Genomic DNA, 11,423 nt, shown 5'->3' with positions numbered 1-11,423 from the left:
AACTGAGAAAGAGAAAAGCAGGATAAAGTTTGGATCAACCTTTAGGAGGTACTCTGGCTGGCTGGCTGCAAGGCAGCTGACCTTTTAAAAGGTTATAAAAGCTGCTTTGCTTAGGGACAGTGTTAAAGGGGAAGAAGGTGTTCTTAGGAACAGGAAATCTTTATTGCTGTAGCTACACTTCATCTGGGGGAACCGGATGGAAGAGGGGAACTACCTACTGCCCAAATGAATCCTGGATGAATTACACTAAGATAAATAGGTCCAAGATTTGTCCAGGTGTGCATACCTAGGCCCATGGTACAAATAAAATGCCATGACTCCTGGGATCTTCGAAGCATGCTCATGAGTCCATCACAACATACAAGACAGAGCCTTTCTTTTACAACAAAAACAAGTCGGGAATGAACCACTTCCAGAGGATGGGTTGAGATGCTATAGAAATTGAGGATTTTTTCAATAGACTATTTTTGGGGAGGTTGAAAATACAAATAACATTTTTATTTATATTTTTTAAACTGGCAAATTTTATTTTTGGTTGCAGTTTAAGTAGGGCACGGTAGCGGAAAATTCCATTTGACAAACATAATTCAGCTCTTTTCTTTGTAATGAAACAGAATGCAATTCACAGCTTTTGTTTAAGTATGTCCTTGAATAGTATGTATTGTCTGCTAACTGTCTGCCTCCGTTCATCACTTTTGAAAACAACTGTGGTAATTTTAGATCCCTTTAGGTGGCTCGGTATTTTCAGATGAGACAGTCCATCTATCTATGCCAGTGCATTAGTGGCTTGACAAAGAGTTTTTCCATCACTAACACAGGATCATAGCTTGTATGTTGACCCTCATGGATTCAATTCAGAGCATTTGATCTCAGAACTAGGCTGGGATGAACAAGTAAAAAAATCTAATCAGGTGATGGCATGAAGGAAGAGATAATATAATAAACAGAATGACTGTCTCAAACGTACTTATCTCAGTTTACCATCAAGTAGTTTTTTTTAATATATGTGAGGAAATGGAACTGCCTACAATTGTCAGACTGAAGTTCAGGTAGATAGATAGTGAGTCCATTCACGCTTTTGTCCTCCCTAATATTGAGCATGAAAATCCCCACTAGAGATCCAGAGTACAACATGTAGAGTGGCCTAGTACTTCTGAGCAAGTAGAGAACCAGTGCACCTAAAATAGCAGATTCCTCTTCGAGTCAAGTGCTCCTCTGGATTATGGCAAAATCACTATGATCTTTTGGGACTCAATGGGGGCCTGCTGTTTGTTTTCCAAGTACTTACCAAAGTACCACAGTGACAGACTGAGATGGAGTCCCTTATTTAAGCACAGGACGGGTAGGGAAGAAGCAGCCATGGGGAAAGCTTCCCCACGCTGCAGTGCCAATGCATGCCTCAGCCCTGATTTAGAGGATTCTCCTCTGACGGTGAAAGCATAATTGAATCCCTTTGGACTATTCAGTTCTTGGCCTTTCTGCGGAGATTGAGAATCAGAGTCAACTGCAATGGTAATCTGTGAAATGTACGCCTGTCAGTTAGAAACTGGACTGACAGCCCAACCTTATTTCACAGAGGCCACCAAGCAGCAATTGAATGACTACTTTCAGTCCCTACCAACCCATGTTGGATTTGAACTGGAGACCTAGAGGAGAAAACTCCTGTATCCCATTATGAATCCCTTATGGCAGTTAGGTCTTCTTGACCAATTAATCTATCCTGACTTTCCCCGTTTTCTTGATTTTTTCCTGCAGGTTACGGTAGCTTGGAATGCAAGTGAATAGTCCTACTGCTCCAGGGCCAATGCCAACAAAACAAAACAAATGTAAGTGGCCCTTCCTCAGCTCTGGCAATTTCCCTGCGACCCCCACCATAGACTTAACGTATCACTTCTGAGTTGTCTTTGTCTCCATGAGCCTGTGAAGCAAGAGTTGTGATTGACGTCTGAACCTCAAAATTAAGCATCCCCCTATTTTACAAGTGACATTTTGCTCCTTTTTGGCACTGGAGTCATTTACTAATTTTTTCCAAGATGTCGAGTTACAATGCTCCACATAATCTGAAACCCCGGCACCTGTTGATTCATGCCTTTATTTATAGAAGAGAAGATCCCCACTGAACATCCACAACTACAGGTTGTGACAACCTCTCAAATGCCTTTTAAAATCCACAAACCTCTGCCCAGTTAGACTATTCTAAGAAAGAGCATATAGCCATTTTTTCCCTAAGTGAATTTAATCTTAGAACTTGCTGCCACACTTTGAGAGCTTGGTGATGGAAATTGCTGTTAACTTGCTTCACAGAAGAGAAGAGTATCCCAGGTTGTAATCGAACACAGACGCTAAAAGGAACATGGAATTACATATATCAAAGTGGAATTACATACCTCAAAACCTTTTAAACTCAAAGGAGCACTAAACTCCAAGGCTAAATGTTCCTCAACATTATCTGGATACCAACTGAGGGTACGCTGTGGTGTGTTGAATAGAAAGGGGACTGTCACCTGTAAATGGGCATGCATGCCCTGTAGTGCCCCCTGATGACCAAGTGTGGCTGTGCTGAGCCAGCCTCAATTTCTCATTAGCTCAGGCTCCCTTAAAAAAAATCCATACAGGTCACATGTTCAAAACATTCCACCTTCTGGTGTCCTATTTATTACATCTAGCATAACATCTTTCAAAAGAAAGCTCAAACCTACAAGGTTTTCATTCCAGTTTCAGCTGGGCCTGGCCCCTCCTCCATTGCGGTCTGTCCTCTATTTAACAATTCTTTTGCCCCAGTCTCAAGCTGGGCCCAGCCCCTCTTCCCTGAGGGTCTGTCTTCCCTTCAGAGTTCCAACCCTCTTCTTCTTCAGTCCAAGCTGGGACACAGCCCCTCCTCCCTGGGGGTCTGTCATCATGTTCTCACTGCACCTCTTGCTTGGAGTTGAGCCTCTTTCATAGGCCTTCCCTTCTGATGTCTTCTCTCTGCTGACTCAGGGCCCTGCAATATCCATCTTACTCCCTACGATATCTGCAGACATCACTCCCAATCACCTGCAGCTGTTTTCCCTTTTATAAGGCCCAGGTGCCAACCCCACTGAGTAGCAGGTCATCAAGTCCAGGTGCAGTGGACCCTGCTCTCTTTCTCATGGGGGGGCCAAGTCACACTGTGACATTAACCCTGTAGAAGGCCTCAACTCCCACAACCTACAGACTCAATGGGTGCCGAAGTGGTTGGCTTGGAGCCAGCTAGGCTTCACTTGTTTCTCCCTCACAGAACCTCTAGGACAAGTTAATGACGACTAACATTAACTTGCATAGGTTTCCCTTTTGTGCTGTCTTCCCACCATACATGGTTTCTGATCTTCCCTACAGTGTAGTCTGGTCTCCTCAACAGAGACCCTGTTTCTGCCGTAATGTTCTTATGATATTTAAATAAAGTTCCCTCGGTTGCTATCTAATGTTTTAAAAGGGTTTTGCACCCAGACGCACACCAAAGAGAAAATGACTGCCCAGCAACTAAAAAAACAAAAACAAAAAAACAGACAGACTGACTTCAGAAATGAGCTCAGGCAGTGGAGTCCAGAGCCAGATTTGTCTGTAAATTGCAATTCTTCTCTTCAGTGTTTTGGGTTGTTTGGGTTTGGTATTTCAATTCAGCCCATTAGAGAGCAAAGCCCAAACTGTAAGGTTCAGATCCTATTCTTTGCCAAAGTTGCTACTGATGCTATAGTTTCAGTTTAGGGGTCTCTGTCTCTCGTTATACTATATTATACACACAAAAATAACATTAAAAGACTATTAAGGTTGCAAAGCCAAGCACTCTAAAGTTAGGAAATGCTAGAATTAAGGTTAACTATGCAACCTTAATTTAGCCTCTGTGTGTGTAAGCACTATGATACAGACTTTAATTACATGGATCACATACTATTTTTTCCATAGATTCCCCCCGCTTCTTTCAGTGCATAGGATGGACCCGCTTTGAAGATGAATCAGCGCTGTGTAGTGAAGGAGAAGGTCAGTAAAGTGGGGATAATAATGCCCCCTCATGCCACAGAGGTGTTGTGAAAATAAATTCATTAATGTTTGTGAAGCACTCTGATGCTGTAGTAACGAGCCCCACAGAAAAGCCCATGAGGAAACTAATCATAGAATCATAGAACCATAGAATATCAGAGTTGGAAGGGACCTCAAGAGGTCATCTAGTCCAACCCCCTGCTCAAAGCAGGACCAATTCCCAGCTAAATCATCCCAGCCAGGGCTTTGTCAAGCCGGGCCTTAAAAACCTCCAAGGAAGGAGACTCCACCACCTCCCTAGGTAACGCATTCCAGTGTTTCACCACCCTCCTAGTGAAATAGTTTTTCCTGATATCCAACCTGGACCTCCCCCACTGCAACTTGAGACCATTGCTCCTTGTTCTGTCATCTGCCACCACTGACAACAGCCGAGCTCCATCCTCTTTGGAACCCCCCTTCAAGTAGTTGAAGGCTGCTATCAAATCCCCCCTCATTCTTCTCTTCTGGAGACTAAACAATCCCAGTTCTCTCAGCCTCTCCTCATAAGTCATGTGCTCCAGACCCCTAATCATTTTTGTTGTCCTCCGCTGGACTCTTTCCAATTTTTCCACATCCTTCTTGTAGTGTGGGGACCAAAACTGGACACAGTATTCCAGATGAGGCCTCACCAATGTCGAATAAAGGGGAACGATCACGTTCCTCGATCTGCTGGCAATGCCCCTACTTATACAGCCCAAAATGCCGTTAGCCTTCTTGGCAACAATAATAATTGAATTCAGAATAGTGTGCAGTAAATAAGGCCTAGGCCCACACATTGACAATGGGGGGGTGGGGAGGAATATTGAATAGCTGCTTGTAAAGTGAGCACAGCTCATCCTGTGCATGGGGGGGGGGGGGGGAGAGAAACAGTATGGGATCATGTAATTAAAGAATGTAGCATAATGGACAGCGGGATGGATTAAGGTTGCATAGGCAACCTTAATTCTGGCACTTCCTGACTTATGAGTGCTTGACTTTACAACCCGAATAATCTTTTTAACCTACTTAAAAAAAAAAAAAAAAATAGGTACATTCACATACAGCTCTTCCCTGCAGCATGTTAAAAGCTATATGCATAAAGATAAATGTAAAGCACCTTTTTATATCCATCTTTTACTGAATTGCATCTGTGTATTTTTTAAATACATTTTAATTTGGAACCACAATATAGTTGACCACCATTGCATTAAAAGGCCTGATATAAAGCCCCTTAAAGTCTATAGGAGTTTTTCTATTGACTTCAAAGGACTTTGGATTGTACCTTTAGTTTCTCTATGCCGAACAATTAAGAAATGAATTAATTAATCCTAATCACAAATAAAAATTGTATCTAGACAATATGTAAATTGACATTAGTATAGCTAGTTGTACATTCCACACATTAACTTAGAATCATAGAATATCAGGGTTGGAAAGGACCTCAGGAGGTCATCTAGTCCAACCCCCTGCTCAAAGCAGGACCAATCCCCAACTAAATCATCCCAGCCAGGGCTTTGTCTAGCCTGATCTTAAAAACCTCTAAGGAAGGAGATTCCACCACCTCCCTAGGTAACCCATTCCAGTGCTTCACCAACCCCCTAGTGAAAAAGTTTTTCCTAATATCCAATATAAACCTCCCCTACTGAAACTTGAGACCATTACTCCTTGTTCTGTCCCTGTCATCTGGTACCACTGAGAACAGTCTAGATCCATCCTCTTTGGAACCCCCTTTCAGGTAGTTGAAAGCAGCTATCAAATCCCCCCTCATTCTTTTCTTCTGCAGACTAAACAATCCCAGGTCCCTCAGTCTCTCTTCATAAGTCATGTGCTCCAGCCCCCTACTCATTTTTATTGCCCTCCGCTGGACTCTCTCCAATTTTTCCACATCCTTCTTGTGGTGTGGGGCCCAAAACTGGACACAGTACTCCAGATGAGGCCTCACCAATGTTGAATAGAGGGGAATGATCACATCCCTCCATCTGCTGGCAATGCCCCTACTTACACAGCCCAAAATGCCGTTAGCCTTCTTGGCAACAAGGGCACACTGTTGACTAATATCCAGCTTCTCATCCACTGTAACCCCTAGGTCCTTTTCTGCAGAACTGCTGCCTAGCCATTCGGTCCCTATTCTGTAACATAAGAACATACATAAGAGCAGAAGAACGGCCGTACTGGGTCAGACCAAAGGTCCATCTAGCCCAGTATCCTGTCTACCGACAGTGGCCAATGTCAGGTGCCCCAGAGGGAGTGGACCAACAGGCAATGATCAAATGATCTCTCTCCTGCCATCCATCTCCATCCTCTGACAAACAGAGGCTAGGGACACCATTCCTTACCCATCCTGGCTAATAGCCATTAATGGACTTAACCACCATGAATTTATCCAGTTCTCTTTTAAACTCTCTTATAGTCCTAGCCTTCACAACCTCCTCAGGCAAGGAGTTCCACAAGTTGACTGTGCGCTGCGTGAAGAAGAACTTCCTTGTATTTGTTTTAAACCTGCTGCCTATTAATTTCATTTGGTGACCCCTAGTTCTTGTATTATGGGAATAAGTAAATAACTTTTCCTTATCCACTCTCTCCACATCACTCATGATTTTATATACCTCTATCATATCCCCCCTTAGCCTCCTCTTTTCCAAGCTGAAGAGTCCTAGCCTCTAATCTCTCCTCATATGGAACCCGTTCCAAACCCCTAATCATTTTAGTTGCCCTTTTCTGAACCTTTTCTAGTTCCAGTATATCTTTTTTGAGATGAGACCACCACATCTGTACGCAGTATTCGAGATGTGGCCATACCATCGATTTATATAAGGGCAATAATATATTCTCAGTCTTATTCTCTATCCCCTTTTTACTGATCCCTAACATCCTGTCTGCTTTTTTGACCGCCTCTGCACATTGCATGGACGTCTTCAGAGAACTATCCACGATGACTCCAAGATCTTTTTCCTGACTCGTTGTAGCTAAATTAGCCCCCATCATATTGTATGTATAGTTGGGGTTATTTTTTCCAATGTGCATTACTTTACATTTATCCACATTACATTTCATTTGCCATTTTGCTGCCCAATCACTTAGTTTTGTGAAATCTTTTTGAAGTTCTTCACAGTCTGCTTTGGTCTTAACTATCTTGAGCAGTTTAGTATCATCTGCAAACTTTGCGACCTCACTGTTTACCCCTTTCTCCAGATCATTTATGAATAAGTTGAATAGGATTGGTCCGAGGACTGATCCCGGGGGAACACCAATAGTTACCCCTCTCCATTCTGAGAATTTACCATTAATTCCTACCCTTTGTTCCCGGTCTTTTAACCAGTTCTTAATCCATGAAAGGACCTTCTCTTTTATCCCTTGACAACTTAATTTACATAAGAGCCTTTGGTGAGGGACCTTGTCAAAGGCTTTCTGGAAATCTAAGTACACTATATCCACTGGATCCCCCTTGTCCACGTTTGTTGACCCCTTCAAAGAACTCTAATAGATTAGTAAGACACGATTTCCCTTTACAGAAACCATGTTGACTATTGCTCAACAGTTTATGTTTTTCTATGTGTCTGACAATTTTCTTAACTATTGTTTCGACTAATTTGCCCAGTACAGACGTTAGACTTACCGGTCTGTAATTGCTGGGATCACCTCTAGAGCCCTTTTTAAATATTGGCATTACATTAGCTAACTTCCAGTCACTGGGTACAGAAGCCGATTTAAAGGACAGGTTAATAGTTCCGCAACTTCACATTTGAGTTCTTTCAGAACTCTTGGGTGAATGCTATCTGATCCCGGTGACTTGTTAATGTTAAGTTTATCAATTAATTCCAAAACCTCCTCTAGTGACACTACAATCTGTGACAGTTCCTCAGATTTGTCATCTACAAAGCCGGCTCAGGTTTGGAAATATCCCTAACATCCTCAGCCGTGAAGACTGAAGCAAAGAATCCATTTAGTTTCTCCGCAATGACTTTATCGTCTTAAAGCGCTCCTTTTGTATCTCTATCATCAAGGGGCCCCACTGGTTGTTTAGCAGGCTTCCTGCTTCTGATATACTTAAAAAACATTTTGTTATTACCTTTGGAGTTTGTGGCTAGCCGTTCTTCAAACTCCTCTTATTACATTCTTGCACTTAATTTGGCAGCATTTATGCTCCTTTCTATTTGCCTCACTAGGTTTTGACTTCCACTTTTTAAAGGAAGTCTTTTTATCTCTCACTGCTTTTTTTACATGGTTGTTAAGCCACGGTGGCTCTTTTTTAGTTCTTTTACTGTGTTTCTTAATTTGGGGTATACATTGAAGTTGGCCCTCTATTATGGTGTCTTTAAAAAGCGCCCACGCAGCTTGCAGGGGTTTCACTTTAGTCACTGTACTTTTTAACTTCTGTTTAACTAACCCCCTCATTTTTGCATAGTTCCCCCTTTTGAAATTAAATGCCACAGTGTTGGGCTGTTGAGATGTTCTTCCCACCACAGGGATGTGCATGGGATTCTTCCATCTTAAGTGCAGGACTCTGCACTTGTCCTTGTTGAACCTCATCAGATTTCTTTTGGCCCAATCCTCTAATTTGTCTAGGTCCCTCTGTATCCTATCCCTACCCTCTAGAGTATCTACCACGCCTCACAGTTTAGTGTCATCTCAAAATTTGCTGAGAGTGCAGTCCACGCCATCCTCCAGAATTTATAAATGTGCTATTTGTCAACTGCATGGCAATTAGTTAGCACATGTGAAAATGCCAGATGATAGCTTTATAATCTGAGACTGTAAGCATGAGAAAAGAAATTGGTGGCTAACCAAAAAACTTTCATCATGTTTTTTTTCATACAGTGTGATGAGGATTTGTTTCGTTCTCTCCACAGAAATGGTCTTGCAGAGTTTTTCAAAACAGTTTAAATCCAGAAATCAAACAAAACACTAATGAAAAGTTGGACTGGAAAGACTTCATTTTGGCCTAAAATGGGACTGAGCTAATGCCACACTGTGGTATATCACACAAAGAAGGTACATGAGAAGAAAGGGTTTGCTTAGCCCTATAGAACTTCTGTGTGTCTGTCTCTCTAGGGTTGGTTATACTCATCATTCTGGTATGCAAGACTTGAGCTGGAACAATTGAACAAAAAGCATATCCTGCTCTGAGAATCATAAAAGTCTTGATGGACTACACAACATGAGTAATTCCAGGTTCTTACTGGGAAAAAAATTAAGAATACAAGGAGACATATTGCAGCAATTCCTTAAAAATCTCTCTCACTCCTAATGAGAAGACAAATTCCCACACGGCACCCATTAAAAACTCCACAAGTAGGGAGGGGGGAAAAGGGATATTTCTTGCTGTCAGTGCCATTAAATAACACCTTGGGATAACACTTATGTGACAGCAGGATACATTAGTGAGCACACAAGTATTCTAGGGATAGCAGAAGATAAACGTTGAGACACTCGTTATCTATACCTGTGAAGCTCTGCAAGTGAAGTAAGCGGAGTCCTCCAAGCAACTGTCATGCAGTCAAGGCCCCCCCGCTATCCATGTTAGCATTTTACACCCTCTTGTAAATAACCTTACTGATGCAATTGTGGGACTACTACTGAAAAAGCAGCAAAAGCAAGGAGAAGACAGTAAAGCACTATATATGCTTTCTTCAAGCAGTTTAAGAAGCCAGAGGACTTAGAGGAGTAGCTGAGAAGTGGACAACAGCCAGAAGTGAGACTGAAGATAAGAAGTGGTATTTCAGCTAATGTTACTAACCAGCCAAAACAGAACAATTACGTAGAAAGCTGAAATGAAAGAGTTGTTTTAAGAAAAGCTGCCAGTATGTATTAAGGCGAAAAAAGAACAGAATAAAATGGCCTCCCAGTGGCACTGCTCCCAGTACATGACCTATGCAGTACTAGATTGCTATGTAGATGTGCACATTTTATTTTTGAATGGTTTCCTTATAGTTAAATAAATTACATCATATACAATTGTCTTTTTATTTGGCAATATTTCCTATTTCAGTGGGATAAAATAAAATAATTTCAAGTCTGAGATTCTAAAGTAAGTGTGGGAGTTGACAGCATATAATTTATAGGAGCAAAATCATTTCTGTGGTTTATAATTTTCACTTGAAAGACAATCCAGATACCTGGGGGGCATATCCACAGCTGGTGTAAATTGTCATAGTACCATTTGCTTCAATGGACCCAGCTCTGACAATTTACAGCAGGTTACATGCAAAAAAATGCACACAGAAAAATATTGTACTCTCAAAAAGTTCTGATCAGTAACAGCACTTAAAGTGAGTGAAAATACATACTTAGAAAAGGGTACTAGCTCATATTTTAGATGATTGCTACCTGACACCATGAATGAATTCCTCCTACCCATTTTTTGTACAATGGGTTAGGTGCATATGATAATAAAAACTTAAAAGACAAGCCGTGAAAGTAATAATATATATGATGAGTTACCAATAATTCAGCAGGGAAAAGAGAGTACCAGTCAGTAATGCCATGGAACATAGCACGTCAGCTATCACTAAAGAACAGTAATCAAACATAAGGAAAATGTAGCACAAAATTGAATGAGTCACCACAAGAAGTTAATCAGAATCTTCTCTATGGGAAAGATTAGAGCTAGCAATTTTTTTTTAATTTTTTTTTTTTTAAACCAGTTGGAAGATTTAGGTCAGGTTATTCCATTAAAATTATCAACCTACAGTAGGCACTATGAAGGGCTGTATTGCCCCAGTAAAAGATAGACTTAAAGCCGTGTAGAATCTCTACCCAATAGAACGTGCAAAATTTGGGACTAAAACAAGTGACATTCTTAGAAAACAGCGATGTCCACCCTCCCTACCAGTTTTTATTTACTCTGACTGAAATAGTAATAGTGCAGCCCTTATTTTCTAAAAGATTTTGGGTATATGTGAAATTGCTGGGAAAATTAACATTGTGGATAAGTGGGAGTGAAATGCACATTTATACATTACTCTTAGGGCACATGACTTCATTTAACTGAGATTTTCAGTAAATCAGAGATCAGACAATTGGGGATGCGTGCAGTAAACTTGAAATTATTTCTTGGATTGATTATTTTTTTTTTTTTATGAAGGGAGGAAAGGTTTTTTTTTTCTAAATATGTTTTTGTGATCAAAAGGTTAAAAAAAGCCGGTTCCCTGTAAAAATAATAAAATATGCAAGTTTACTGCTTGTGAAAGATACTAGGTTGACAGTGCTCCTAACAGTTCAGGAGTGAGAATTGCATATGCACGAGGAAGCAAAAACCTTGCACTAAAACTTCCTGCTCTCTGACTGACCTGATATACTGCATCTTGGTGTGCGTGTGTGTGTCACATGTGCAAGAGAAGAAAATGCTGAAGATAATGAAATAAAAAATGGACAGTATTTTAAAGGGTGCTCTCACAATGCTCCCT

At 41.2% G+C, this 11,423-nt stretch overlaps 1 long non-coding RNA gene across 1 annotated transcript; it reads left to right on the top strand.

Moving 5' to 3' along the window:
• Nucleotides 1–1,755: 1,755 nt before the first annotated feature.
• LOC128830674 (uncharacterized) lies at nt 1,756–9,801 on the top strand. Its single transcript, XR_008443643.1, has 3 exons — nt 1,756–1,826; nt 3,925–3,999; nt 8,868–9,801. It is a non-coding gene; the product is annotated as an uncharacterized LOC128830674 (long non-coding RNA).
• Nucleotides 9,802–11,423: the final 1,622 nt, after the last annotated feature.

This window comes from Malaclemys terrapin, chromosome 1, assembly GCF_027887155.1.
Source record: "Malaclemys terrapin pileata isolate rMalTer1 chromosome 1, rMalTer1.hap1, whole genome shotgun sequence".
Classification (NCBI taxonomy): Eukaryota; Metazoa; Chordata; order Testudines; family Emydidae; genus Malaclemys; species Malaclemys terrapin.
The sequence above is the reverse complement of the archived record's forward strand: the minus strand, read 5'-3'. Positions and strand labels throughout refer to the sequence as shown.